The sequence below is a fragment of the Pteronotus mesoamericanus genome, unplaced genomic scaffold (genome assembly GCF_021234165.1).
Source record: "Pteronotus mesoamericanus isolate MK-2021 breed Mesoamerican mustached bat unplaced genomic scaffold, CSHL_Meso_final contig_182, whole genome shotgun sequence".
Classification (NCBI taxonomy): domain Eukaryota; kingdom Metazoa; phylum Chordata; class Mammalia; order Chiroptera; family Mormoopidae; genus Pteronotus; species Pteronotus mesoamericanus.
This window is the reverse complement of record NW_026555078.1, coordinates 23121259-23135942: the sequence shown is the minus strand read 5'-3', so window position 1 is coordinate 23135942 and position 14684 is coordinate 23121259. Positions and strand designations below refer to the sequence as shown.

Here is a 14684-nt window from a genome sequence, read left to right as displayed (position 1 = left end):
GCCTTAGGGCGGGAGCATTTCCCACCAGCCAGCCCACAGGTGTTATTAAACACCTTCTACGTGTAAAACCTTGTACAGAGTCCTGGGAGGTACGAAGACATACAAGACACAGTTCCAGCCCTCGAGAGCTTAAAAGGTAGGAGGGACAGGAAGGTCCATATAAGAAACCACAGAATATTGACAACTGAAGGGAGCTAATCGACAGCTACAATTTTAAAATAATGAAACCAGGCAGTTAACGACAGGAAGAGATCAGACGCCAGGTTAGCTAACCGCCCCGCCGCCCCTTGAACGGCCCTTGCATCATCGTTGCCAATCCAGTGGGGAAGTCCTGAGAGGGGCAGAAGATCCCAGCTGAAGTGGTTTTGGTGACACACACCTTTGCAGCAAAAGTGGGCACTGACTTTAAAAAGAGCTTGGGGCCCTGGCCAGGTGGTGCGGCTGGTCAGAGCGTCATCCCGCAACCAGGGGTGTCCAACCTGTCAGTCTGTCTGGGCCACACTGGAAGAGAGTGGTCTCGAGCCACACATTAAATACACAAACACTAATGAAAAAAAAGCTCATATTGTTTTACGTCAATTTATGATTTTGTGTTGGGCCACATTCATAGCCATCCTGGGCTGCAGGTCGGACAACCCTGCCAGCAAAAGTTTGTGGGTTCGATCCCCGGTCAGGGCACATACCTAGGTTGCAGGTTCAGTTCGATTCCCAGTAGGGGTGCCTATAGGAAGCAATCAATCGATGTTTCTCTCTCTCTCTCTCTCCCCCTTCCTCTTTCTCTAAAATCAATAAACATATCCTTGGAAGTGAGGAAAATATATATGTATCTATATACATAGTCTTAACTAAGGTACCAAGTACAATAGGTCTGATGTTCCCAAGCTGGTAAGAGGGGCTTCCACAGGACCACTCAGGAAACTTGATGTCTGACCCTGCAACTGGGAGGACAGGATAGAGTGGCATCTGGCCACCACCTGAGACACCCCAGGCATGAGACACAGGCTGGCCATCTGCTATCGGAGGAGCCAAGGGAGATGGCTGCGCTGGGGATCGGCCTGCGTTCCCAGGTTCACTGTGCCAAATAATGTGTGGCTGTTTCCTTGGACTAATGTGGGCCACGTGCAGGAGAAGCCCCTTGTCCAAAAGGGCCCCTCTGACAGACGGAAGGACCTTGGCCAGGAGGGGCTGGAGGTGAATCACTGGATTTTAGAAACTAAGGAAAGAACAACGATTTAGCATAGAGGATAATTTGCTCTTTTCAAAACGAATGGAAGTGAACAACCCTGGCAATTGGGGGTGGAGGTGTCTCTGAGAAACCATGGACATGGCTGCATGAGAAAGAATCGGCATTAAATACCTGCCAGGCCCGGGAAGCTGGAAGCTGGCAGACAACAGAGCTGGCCAAGTGAACCCCTTCCTGTCCCTCTCAGCCCACTGACAAAAGACCGGACACGTTAAATACTGAGCTGTGACTTAAAGTGACCACAGGACCTTCTACTGCCTAAGAATGATCAGAAAAAGTATGGGGACTGATTGAGTTTTCATTCCAGGGCAGGGAAAGAACGAATCTCGCTGAAAAACATAAAGGGACAGTAGGAGACAAAATTAAGTCACTTTATGAGCACATCCCAATGAGTCATGTTTCTTTACACTAATTAGAAACATAGTTATTAAAATGGAATGTTTGTCCCTGTACCAACTAAAATCATCTCTCATATTCCCATTGGTATAGGAAACACCATTAGAAATAACTGGTTTAGGGCGAAAAGGAACTAAGGGGAAAAGCAAGGCAGGCAGGGACCTAAAAAAGATTATTTTGGTGGGTTCAGTAGGAACTTATTTGCTCCTCAACTTCGAATATGATGAAATGAAAATAGAAGATGTATCAATGGGTAGCACAATCCATGAGTCCCTGGACAAACGGCTTTGTTCAAAGGGAAGTCCAGATGGCCCGATTCCATGTACACAAGAGCTGTGACTCCCTGAGTTTCTAAGCTGAGCTTATGATGTGTTCTTGTTCTTTTAGGTGGAGCAAAGGCAGCAGAGAAGAGGCGTGCTCTCACGACACGGTGTCACTTGGAAAGCATCGGTCAACACCCCCAAGTCCTGGGGGGACCCCGGGCCGAGCCAGCCCCTGGAGTCTGCCAAATCCAAGTACAGAATGTAAAGCATACACCGATGCACTACTTGCCTGCCGCCTTCACTGGGGGACAGTGGGAACGTGAGGGGGTGTGAAATTTAAGTTTTAAGACAGGATACAAGGGGTGCTCCTCATGGCTTAAGAGAGGAAGCATCACTTGACCCAGTGTCCCCTGTACAGAAAGGTACTTACTCCAGCTCTGACTTTGTCCCTTAGTTTCCAATTTGGCTCCTTCCTTCTGGGGTTTCTCTTTCAGCCCTACTTCTGCCTCCCCAGCTCTGTCTTCCTACAGTTCCAGACCAGCTGAGCTATTCCCTGAGACGGGACCAAATTAACCAGATGCTTCTGGATCACCCAGTATTTTCGCTGGGAGAGATGTTAGAGAATATCTCTTCTAACGTTCTTATTTTACAGATAAGGAAACTAAAGGACTCATGTGCTGTGTCCAGAGTCACTGGGCTGAGACAAGAGCCGAAGCCTCCTGACCCCCTGCACAATGCTCCATCGTGCTAACCGCCACAGGGGGTCCGGCCACCACCTGAACCCTCACTCTCCCCCCGCAGACACCTCAAAATGGTAGAAGGGCCTCAGAGCTAACTTGCCTGAAACGAACAAGGATGAAAGAGATGAGAATCACCTCAGAGAACTAGCTGGTCACCTTTGAACAGAGTAATCAGTGGCCACAAATCTTTTCTCCGGAGAATGGGACCGTCTGCTGTACTTTGCAGTGTACCTGGGGCCCAGAGTCAGGATGAGGTCTCCACCGCTGAGCTGTAACAACGGGCAGGGAAAGGCCCACAAACAAGGTTGGAGGGTAAGGACTGGAGTCAAGACTCTGAAGAGATAAGTCGCTTTGCCTAGTGACAGTAAAGTGACAGAAAAGTGCTGCCCAGGGAGCCTGTTAAGCAAGAGGGGAAAAGCTGGCATCAAAATGCACCGGGGTTTGTGAGCTACATCCTATGCCAAACGGAAAGTCCATTCTCCTTACAGGAACCCGCAGGCCATCTGGTCTACTTCCCCAGTGCAGGACACTGACGTCTCTCTTCTTTCTGAACATTCACTGGGATGTTTTTCAAATAAGAATCTGGACTTCCAGCTCCTTTTAACTACAGCTACATCAGTTTAATCCACATCAGCTCTCCTCCTTATAGCTTAACTAATACTACCTCCACTTTTATCTTGTCCCCAACGTTCAATCCACAGAACACAATGGAATCAGACAGATCTCAGATCAAATCCCAGTTGGGACCCTTCCTAGCTGTGTGACATACACAATCATATTAACTTGCAGAGGCTCAGTTTTTCTAGCTGTGAAATGGGGATAAATAAGTAGCTATCTCATGGTTATGAGAGAAGAAGAGCATTTATCAAGCGTTTAGCCCGTGCCTGGTATACAGTAAGTATTCAATAAATGGTGGCTGTCATTGCTGTTATTGCTATGAGCCCTGAAGCCAGCTGAAGCTCCATTTGAGTCTCAGAGGGCTGAAAGGGTCTGTCAAAGGTCACACAGTGAGTCAGGAAGGGATCCCAGGTTTCCTGATTCCAAAAGCCTCTGCCAACCGTCAGCTCCTACACAAACAACATCATTGCCCAATGACCTAGAAGTCTGGGTATCAGATCACATCCAAGTACCATGGCTGATGATTTAATAAGCCCTCACCGTGTGCTAGAAGCTGCTCAGGCTATATGAAAGCTTTAAGTCTTCCACAGATCAGAGCAGGAAGGTCATCTCCTTTTTCACGGCAGCCAGAAACACAACTGAAAAACAACAATCTGGAGCTGCTGCTTGCTTAAGTTGCCCAGTGGGGACAGTATTTCTCGTCCATATTTAAGAAGGTAAATGAAAGTAAGATGGAGGCTTATTCCTCACTTTGGAAAGGCACTTTTGACGGGAAATAAGGGGAAGGGGGACCCTCCGGACCAGACACTAAAATGCGGTCTGGCTAAGGACAGCAGGGAAAAAGTTGGGGTGGCAGTGAGCTAAACACAGGTCCCCCACCACTGCTCCACAGAATGGCAGTGATTGTCTACACGGTGGGCTTCTTGCTGCACCAGGACCTGTCCCTCCACTTGATGGACAACAAACAGCAAAACCATGGCGTCTCGGGAAGCTCATTTTATCATGAAGCATGAATTGCCCCTGGGAGCCCAGAAAAGAACCCTCTCCGTTTTGGCTGGCATCCCGAGCTCCACGGGGTCAAGGCCTTAGGGGAACTCTGGGCGAGTGGCCCTGCTGACAGAAACGAACCATTCCAGAAACCCATGCAACGGGGATGTCTCTGAAAAACTGAAAGGAAACAATGAATGAATTAATCAGCTAGAGGGCATTGGTCACTGAAGTCCAGCCACAGAAGCAGTGAAAAATGGCTAGTGCGTTCTGACTGCGGGGCTTTTGGAGTGGAAAGGAATAGCAGAAAGTATATTTTCTGATGAGCCCCGTGATATATTAGGTCTCCCTATGTTAGGTTAGAATTTGACCATGCAAGCCTCTTTCTTTTCCTTTTTAACTGCCACACTTCTGGAGGATGGAGCAGCAGGAAGGAGCAATTGGAGGACCCAAGTCCTGCCCATGTCGACTGTGCGCACCAATTGCAAGGACACTGGCCCTTCTATAATACCAGGCACACTGGGAGCCAAGAGCCCTGAAAAGACATCAAAAACTCCCTGTTGGGGAGCCAGCAGAGTAAAGGGTAACGGGGAGCTTGATGTTCAGACACAGAACGTAGCAATGACTTTGGTGACTCCTCAAATTGCCACACCGGATTGTAACCGACCCCAAAGGTCGCACCAACATCACCAGAGGGTGGAAAGCGACCTTTCCAAACCATCCTGCCAAGGAGCAGAGGGCCAGTATCACTCTGTGGCCTCGGCCCCAGGAAATTTACAAAGAGGGGAGCTGATGTGAAAATGAGCCTTGAGAACAGCCTTGGGGCGGAGGAGAGCAGCAGTCCACACTCGCAGGATGAAGTGAGCAAAGGAAGGGAGCAAGGCCTTTCTATCTGGAGATGTGATAGATCACTTGTTCCGCCTCAGTTCTATCTATGGATTTGAGTTGCAGGGGTGAAAACCACACCTTTTCCTTAAGTCACAGCAGCACGGAGCACCCCACAGCTCAGAGTCTGCGGCAAATGTATATCCAAAACCAAGCACAAAGGTGCCTATATTCTATCAGTGCATCTCTGCCTCATAATGAAAAAAGTGCCACCCCTGGATCTCTTCCAGTTCTTGAGCCTAAATATTCTTCTTGTTGTTGTTCTGTTACAGTTGTCCCAATTTTCCCCCATTGCTCTTCCCTCCCTGCCCTGTTGAGCCTATATATTCTCATATCCCAGGAAAGGAAAATTTCCCCAACACAGCCATTCATTCAAACCACAGCCAGTGTGCTAGCTCTCAATACGACTCAGTTTCCCTCAAGGGAAATCATAACCGAAAGTGCCACCTCCTAGCCCTTCCCCAGAAATCAGCTTACCCTTTACTTCTCAAATACAAGGCCCCTGATGTCTGAGAGGTGGTGGTGGAGAAAGCAGAAGACCTTACCAGAAAGGCTGAATTTCTTCCTGCTCAGAACATCAGAATCCCTTCCAACATTCCCTCTTTAGCCAGGTGTTGCCACAAAGGGAGCTGAGAGTTTGCCAAGTAAGAAATTATCTACATCTTAAAAATGTTCCTGCAATGAAAAAATAAAACCCAAACCGCCTTGTCTATAAATTGGGGGTGAGGGGAGGAGGGAGGAGAAAGGTAAAGAGATACAAATTTGAAAACAGCCAGGCGGTTGGAAGGTTAGGTTTCCCTTCCCTCAAGGACAGCCAGATCTTACACGGTTGCTGATAAGACCAAGCAGCCTCATTTTGCTGCCCTCACCCAGGTCTCGACTTGGAACATCAGTGTCCCCAACATCATCAGTGACCCTTCTCAGTGAGAGCTTGGAGAGTGACCGTCCCTCACGTGCAGGCTGGACACCATCTACCTGGAAAAATCCTACTAGGACGGAGCTCTAAGATATCTGGAGAGCAGAGGCAGACAGAAAAACACGCTGCCCGTGGCTACAGCAAGTGCCTTTCCGATTAGAAACTATATTTTTAAAACCGGCACTGAGCTTTCCCTTTCACAAAAGCTGTAATTAAGTTAGCCCTTCCCCACAAAAATGACACCCTTCCCTTTAGAAACAATATGTAAATCAGATACAAGTAAAACAAACACAGTATAAGGCCCCCTAACTCATTTAACAGCTTTTATTCAAGGACTGGAGGCTCTTAAATCACTTTATAAATGTAAAAATCTTGCTTCATTACTTTAAAAAAGGGAATCAGAGAGAGTATCATTTTCCCAGGTTACAGTCAGTACATTTGAGGAACAATCCATGAAAAATCCCCTTCACTCATGGTGGGTGGAGAGGTCAGGACTCCATGTCACTATCCTCAGCTCTGAATCAACAGCTTGGGATAAACCCAATGGGGGCTGAGCAATATCCACCCTGCCATTTAGAGGGGAAAGGGCCCTAGAAATGGGACTAGTGGTGCTCTATGGCCTGAAACCTGCACCAGACACCAGCCACAAGCTCCAGAACTACAGATTGGTAGCTCAGGGGACTTCTTGTTCTGCTGCCCCTTAGTGGTCTTGAAACAACCCTCACTCCTGTGCCTTTAAGTGACCGAAGTCAACACGAAATCAGCTTGTCATTTCCCTACAAGGACCAGACAAATATTGGTCAAAAAGTTCGTTTAGTTTTTTCCGTACAATAGCTCTAGTAGCGCTTAGTTGTCTTTAACTTCATTTGAAATAATTTTGTTAGATTGTATGGTGACAGTTGTCATATCGGCGTGCATTAAAAAAAAAAACCAAACATCAAAATTGGTGAATTTTTGCACAGCCATTTTAATATTGAAGATGGAAGAAGATATGCAACATTTTTGGCATATTATGCTTTATTATTTCAAGAAAGGTAAAAACACAACTGAAACAAAAAAAAGATTTGTGCAGTGTATGGACAAGGTGCTATGACTGATCAAACATGTCAAAAGTAGTTAGCGAAGTTTCTTGGTACTACTCACATTTGGCCAAATAATTCTTTGCTATGGGGCTGTCTTATGCATTGGTAGATACTTAGCAGCACCCCTGGCCTCTACCCACCAGAAGCCACTATCAGGAGATAGCCAACATACTCAAAATATCCAAATCAATAAAGTTATTGGTGAAAATAAAAATATGTCTTTTCTTTTACGGAAAAAACTAAATGGACTTTTTGGCCAACCCAATCAATTGCCCCAGCCCCCGCTGTCTCCCCATTTACCCATCCCTTTCCCCAAATACAAAGTCTTGCAGAGGAGGGCTCAGCCTTTTCTGAGCCCACCCCTCCATGCCTTGCTAGACCAAGATGTCCTGCAGGCCCACCCCTAGCCCCATCACTTGTGTCATTAGCTCATTCACAGGAGCGGGCAGGAGAGTCACCCAGTAAATCAGCTACCCCTCCCACCCAGCCCCAGTACCTTCTGGCTCCACAAGGAAGCAGATGTAGCTCTGCCTTGCAAACGAGGGGGGGTGGGGGCGGGTACCAACTCTCAAAGGGCTGTCCTTTCTGAGAGAAAGAAAGGCAATGGGCAGTCCTGCCCCAGGACAGAAGCCGGTGGTCACAATGCAAGTGGCCTGGAGCTGGAGTTACCTCATTCCTGAAGACACAAGGTCGAGACCTGGGATTGGAACTGGGCCCATTTGTTTTCTAGAGAGAAAAAGACACTGTACGACCTCCAGGGCAGGCCATTCAGCCTTCCCCCTTTATCCCTCATCCTGGTTACAGCAAAGACAGAACCTAGGTCTCCTGATGATCCAAGTCTGAAGGCCAGAGTAACAGCTCATTTGTTACTAAGTGCTGAGAACACACCAGAACTGATAGGCAGAGCCCCCAAGGTTACATTGGCCCAGCTCCCCCAGGGTCCTGCTCTCTTCCTCTGGGGAGGGCACACAGCAGCATCTGAACAACCTGCCACCCTAGGCTCTCTCTGTACCTGAAGCAACTAAACACCACCCTCCCTCCAAGAAAAGTGGAGCAAGGGGGAGATCTAGTCCTGAGAAGGAAGGGAAGGGGTCAGCTTTTGACTGGGCGTACACAGAAAGAAGGCAAGAAAGACACCTGGGAAAGAGGCCAACGTCTCTCTGCGCTTGCGGGGAACAGCGATGAAATGGTCCTCATCTCAGCCCTGGGTCTCGCACCGAGGACTGGAGATAAGAGAGGGCAGGTAGAGGGCTGGCAGCCAGGGGGCTGGGCTGGGCTCCCGGGTGTGCAGTCCACCATCACCTAGTTTTTCCATTCACCCCCGAGAGAAGGCAGTAGGGTCATCTTGGCATGTCGGTTCCCTCCCTTTCTGGAAAGTCCTCAGCCTCAAACTCAGGAGGGTCTGTGCTTTCTACTCCCAAACGCTGGCTCCCTAGCTTCCACCCAGACTGGCGCCCCCCTTCGCTCTCCCGATGCGGCCTGGGAGGGGGGGGCGGTGCTCTCCGCCTGTTGGAAAGGGGGTGTCAACCTTCCACTGTCGGAGATCCCCGGCTGCCCCCTTCCCCTAGCATCTCCCCGATGCCCTTTGTTTTCAGGCGGGGAAAGTTGCCAACACGCCCCCCTGTGCGCCCATCCCCCTCAGGGAACCCAAGCCCGGGCGCACCCTCTAATCTGAGGCTGGTTCTTTAGCCGGGGCAGCCGCTTCGAAACCGAAAGCAAAGAGGAAGCAGGATGGGGCAGCGCCCCCAGCCCAGTCTCCCGATCTTCCCCATCACCGTATCATCGCCCGCACCCCCCGCACTGGCGCTGGCCGCCCCGCGCGGCCACCCTTCTGCGCGGTGGAAAGGCCTCTCTGCGGGCATCGGGGGCACCTACCGGGGCGGGGCTGGGGCCGCGGGCAGGGGCAGGGGCAAGAGCAAGGCTGGCCCGGCCGCCTGCCGGGTGCAGGTGCGGCCAGGAGCGCTGTTTCGCCGGCTCGCTCCCGCTCCTCCTCCCGCGCCGGGACTCTGGGCGCTCTCCTGCGCCGCCTGCTCCCCGCCCCCACGCCCGGCGTTCGGGCTCCCCCCACGCAGAGTTGCCGGCCGTGCCTCCCCAACGCCGCCCGGCCTCCCACGCCGCGCCTAGTCCCGCATTGTATGTCGGCGCCCGCCGCGGCGGCGCGGGGGCCGGGGGGCTGCAGCCGCCGCTGCCCGGGCCAAACGGAGCCCCCGGCGGCGGCGGCGGCGGCACTCACCCATAGTACGGATGCGATGCAAACTGCACATGCTCGCGTCTGACAGGCGCCCTGCCTCCGGCGCCGCTTAACTCCTTGCTCGCCTAGTCGTCTGCGGGCTGCGCTACCCCTCTGACCCCGCCGCCTCTCGCAGCCGGGAGTCTGCGGTGCCCCGGGCGCCAGGAAGTGCGCTCAAAGCCGGGCCGCTGCGCAGGTGGCTGCAGTGCAAAGCTCCTTGGTCCTCTCGGTTCCTGCAACCCCGCCTGCGTTTGAAATGTCTGCAGGAGCCGGGAGGAGAGGACGAGACCGGCTTGTAGGAGTTGTGGGGACTATGTGTACAAAATCCACTGTGGGTATCCTGCAGGCCCCCACTACCCGAAGGCCACGGGCCACATGGAGTTGCAGACCCACTAAGTGCCAGCATTGTGTTCTGTGCAGTCCATTCATTAAAGCAGCCCTGCAAGGTCATTTTATTAGCCCCATTTTCAAGATGGAGAAACTAAGGCCTATGGAAGGTAAGGAATTTGCTTAAGGCAAGGCCTGAACCTCCAACACCCACAATTTGGTTTAAACAGCAAAGACTAAACAGAAGATATTCTTTCCGAGGTCCACCTAGATACTTCTATTGGAAGGTGTACAATATCGAATGTCATCTGGAAAGGCTGAAGATTCTGGAATGCAGATGGCGGGGAACCCTGACAGAGGTCCTAGGCCCTACAGAAAGATTGAGCAGAGACCGGGAACGTAATTTAACCCATAGCCACACACCAAGCCCGGTCCTTGCACTGGGTGCTGCAGCCAGGAGAAAGGGACATTTAAAACATTTTATAATGCCTCCTGCACTGTCCTTTTGTAAATAATCCGTCCAGAGGAGGCGCCCTTTTCTGATTCTCACACAAACCTTCTGTGTGCCTAGACCTGGACTGCAAGGTCTGAAGACTGCATTTCTCCTAGCTTCCCGCCCCCTCCTCGTCCTCCCCACGCACCCTCCTCGGTCCGAACGCCTGCCCCACCCCGACTCCAGCCCTTTGTGTCTCAAGCCACTGTGACCAGTTCTCAGATATCTAAGGCAGTCTTCTAAGAAAAGGAACCTGAGGTTCATCCAATTGGTCTTGCCCCACTCTGGGGGGAGAAGCTGGTCTGCTTTTCTACTGTCTGAACTAAATCTATCCTTTCACTTCCCCCAATTGCCTGATGGGGCCAGGGGTCTTCCATCAACCTCCTGCCCCTGGCTGGCATATTCAAAGGTGCATCCCAAACTAGAGCAGTGTGGCTCAGTAGTTCTAAGCCCATGCCATACACACCCTGCTCTTGGGCTGGCTGAGTCCTTTCCATAATGAAAGCATTGGGGGGCGCAGGGTACAGAAAGAGTTATGTCAAGTTTCTCAACCACTATAGGAAATACACAACCATGTAATGTCAATGTCAAGAGCTCTTGGCTTCCCTGGGTTAGTTCCTCCTCTGTAAAATGAAGATAATATTGCCTATTTCACAAGTATATGTTGATGCCTCAAAAACATAATGCATATAAAGTTCTCAGTACACAAGAGGCTTCCGATAACAGAATAGCGTTTTCTGCTGGGATTACTCTGCAGGGAATGAAGAGAATGGGTCAAGGCTACAGTGAGGCAGGAGAGCTGTCCCTAGAATTCTGTCAAAGAGGCAGGAGACAGCCCCCTCTCAGGAACACCTTGGTAACAAGTGGCTTTAGTTAATCTAAGATAAAAACCCACCTGCTGAAGCGAAACCTCCCCTGTGCCCCTGGCCTTGGAGGCCCAGTTCTCCTGCTCTAGTTCTTAGCCAGTGACTGGCATCTGAATTGGCTCCCTCCCGGACTCTGGGAGGCAGTGTTGCATAGAGGAAAGCATAATGGGCTGGAATGGCAGAAGATCTGAATGCAGGGTGACTTATCCATTAGGCACAGGAGGCGCTGTGCCTAGCACCTACAGTATTTTAGGGCCCACAAAAATGAATTTCTTTTAAAATCAGAGACCAAAAAATAAACTTTGAGGTCTAGGGAAATATTTTCATATATAATGTGTATTTCATATATAATAAATATTGTCATCCTTAGTATAGAAGCCATAGCATACATAAGCCAAGGTGCCAGTTACAGAATCAGAAGGAAGGAAGCATTAGGAACTAAGGCACAAGGCTTGGCATCAGTATGTCTCTACTTTATCCAGCTCTCCCACGGACTTAACTCCATCATCTGGGTTTCCTTTTACCTGGGAAGCAGTCATTTCTTCCTAACAAAACTTTATAGAATGCCTTACAATTCACTTATCGTCTCTCTTTGGGTAGGGTAGCTATTTTTATACCCATTTTATTAAAGAAGAAATCAAGACCCAGAGAGATTATATGTTTTGGTCAAGGTCGCATGACTAGTAAAGGCAAAATGCAGTTCAAAGTCAGGTCTTCTGGCGCCTCATCCAAGGTCCTTTCCAACTGCACCTGGAAGATTTCAAATAAGATCAAGTGCGTCCAGGGCAGAGAAGTTTGCTGCCAAAGGAGACCTAAAACTTCACTGAGCGGTTCCCTGGCTTTTCACCCAAAGAAGGCTGAGACGTGCACACAGTGTCGCGTGAACAGCTGAGGAGGGTGGCCCTGGGAGCAGGTAGGCACAGTGGTAGTGGTTTAATGATTCGAACACGGAGTCAACTTGGGGGGCCGTGGGACAAACAGAGCTCCAAAGGATGCCAGCCCCTCCTTCGCCTGGTTGGAGCGACCTGGATCCGATTCAGACCCACGTCCTAACCAGATGGCATAAGGCAGGCTATTTAACATTTCTGAGCCTGTTTTCTCATCTGCAAAATGGAAATGGCAAAGATGCCCAAGCCCATGACTGTTATAAGCATAAATAAGATGATTCGTGTTAGGTATTTAGCCTAGTGCCAGGCATATAGACATAGTTAAAAGCCTGTCCCTGCTACAGCAGGCAGTTGGTGATAGTTCTCTTCACATCTTTCTCCTGTCACCAAGCAGGAAAAAAAGAGAGTCCTCCAAGTGTCTTTTTGTCTCCAAAGTGCCTTGAACATGTTAAATTCTTAGCCAGGTTTTCTGAAAGACAAGAACTGTCCTGTCCTTCTACGAAGCAAACCGTCCATGAAGCGGTTCCTCTTGTCCACTATATGTAATTTTCTTGCTGACTTCCTGTATACTTGTTAGTGAGGCTTGGTTCCCTGGGGGTTGCCCCCGGACCATAAGTCAGGAGAGGGGTGGCTCATGACGGTGATTTCCGTGGAGGGACAAGGTCCGCAGCCAGCACCTGGTAGGAAGCCGGAGCATGGAGAGCGGAGGCCAAGAGAAAGCGATGTACAATCTGTCCAAGATGCCAGAAGACAAAGAGAGAAGTGAGGCAGGAGCAGCGGCAGTGCTGGACTCACGGTCAGCCTTGAGTTTGGAATCATTTGAGCAGGTTTTACAAGAAAACAAGCGCAGTGAGAGAGGACAGGGGAAGTGCCAGGGCAGCAATGCTCTCTCACAAGCTCGTGGAAATCTTTCTGTTTCCCCAAAAGTCATCAAGAAACTTACTTGTTGTGGGCAAGAGCAACCCCTTTATGGATGGTTTGCTTCTTGGAAGGGCAGGAAAGTTCTGGTCTTTCAAAAAATATGGGTATGAGGTAAAGGGGGAGAAAATGAGGGACATCTGTAATAGTGTCAAAAATTACACATCTATATATGGTCTTGGCAGTAACAGAGGGAGTCAAGGTAATTTGATGGAGTTTGAAAATGAGGGGAGTATCTTTGTAACAGCCCCTTCTTGAACTAGGAGGGAAAGAAGCTAAGAAATGTGAACCAGTGTCATTTAGAATTCTTTGGTTGCAAGCAACAGAATTCAGCTGTAGCTCTCTTAAACCTAAAAGGAACTTATTGGAAGGATACGATCAGTTTGACTTATGGATCTTAAGAGAATGTTGGCAAAGTGGACTTGAAAATGTTAAGGATAGGGCAGCTTTGGGAGCCCAGATAATGGTAAATATTTGAAAGTCTCCTCAGGGCTCTTCTGCCAGAACAACTTCAATCTTTTTATCACTTCTGCTCAGGTGTAACAAAGTCAAATTTGCCTAAGTTGAGTGACACATTCGACTGTTGGCCAGGGAAGAGCCAGCAGAATACTCTGATATAAACTCTACCGCCACCCCACATCATGAGTGAGGGGTAAGTAGTGAAAGAAAAATTAAAGTGTCATTACTCAAAGGAAGAGAACGGCTGTTGTGCCACCCGCCGAAAGCAAATGTTCACGACATGGGAGGAGCAGGCAGCACAGGAAATGTACCCTTTCAGGAAATGTACCTGAAAGTTTCCTGCTTGTGAAAGAGGGTGAAGGGAGGAACACACAAGCCTCAAGTAAGTAACAGGAAGCTCGGAGAAGTACCGGGACAGAAAGCAGAGATGGCTGAATGAAGTCACTGCTTGTGCTGGGGCTGGGACAGAGCTGGAGACAGACAGGGGTTCCATGGACTTTGCCCAGTTTGAGCTGCGCCCCCGAATGGGTGAACTGTGATAAGGAAAGCAGATGCAAAAGGTTGTTAAGGATGTCCCCGAGTGTTGATAAACTGCCTCAGAGGATTGGAAAGGGGCACCAGCGGAGGGCAAAGCGGGAGCTCACTCCCCGGAGAAACGGTCAAGCTGACTGCAGCTTTATCAGAAGGTTTGCTGTCCATCTGTCCATGTGGGAGAGGGGCCCGCCCTTTCACAAAGCTCTCACAAGAAAGTGTGTGCTACTACGTTGGGGATATTGAAAACCCATGTCCTCTGTCTTTTTTTAGTCATCAAAAAGACAATGCAGTGGATAAGGACTAAGCAGTATTTGTGAACACCTGGAGACTAACAATGGAGAGCTCACCATCCTGTGATAATGTGAATTCATCCGGCTGTGACTGTGGGAGGGCTTTCCCGATCTGCTAGCGTCTGGATGAGGGTAGGACACTCCCGCAAAGTGGCATAAACTTTAATAAAGAGACACTTTTAATAAGGAGAAGGGTTCCCGAGAGCCAGCCCTTTGCCCCAATGGCAGCCCAGGCCCCCCCAGTCTCCCCAACACTGAAAGGATGTCCCCTCAGTGGTCTTCTGATGGTGACAGCCCCAAGCCTTGGACAATTGGCTCCTCTGGGAAAAAGGCTCTTTGTGGCTGGCGTGAGCCCCTGCCCGGGGCGCACCCAGGGTTCAGGCCCATCACCTCTCGGTAAATCCAGGCGCGGGTGTGACGAGCGCACGGCCGGCCCTAGCCCCTCTCTTCCTTGTTTAGTCTTTTCTTTTCCAATAATAGTCTTGGGGTATTGAGGGAAAAAATGAATTCATCCATAAAGCAATAAGACATTAATGTGCGTGCACTGAGA

General features: G+C 49.8%; 1 protein-coding gene across 2 annotated transcripts in view; it reads right to left on the bottom strand.

The window, feature by feature from the left end:
- The window catches only part of TMEM229B (transmembrane protein 229B), a 38072-nt gene extending 28608 nt beyond the window's left edge, over positions 1-9464 (bottom strand). Inside the window, exon 1 of one of the 2 annotated variants that reach the window (XM_054567398.1) lies at positions 9364-9464. The gene's annotated coding sequence lies outside the window, so the exon portion shown is untranslated. Of the gene's footprint in view, positions 1-8267; positions 8289-9363 lie in introns of those variants that run through there. The other variant, XM_054567399.1, reaches the window with a different exon arrangement.
- Between the last annotated feature and the right edge of the window lie 5220 nt (positions 9465-14684).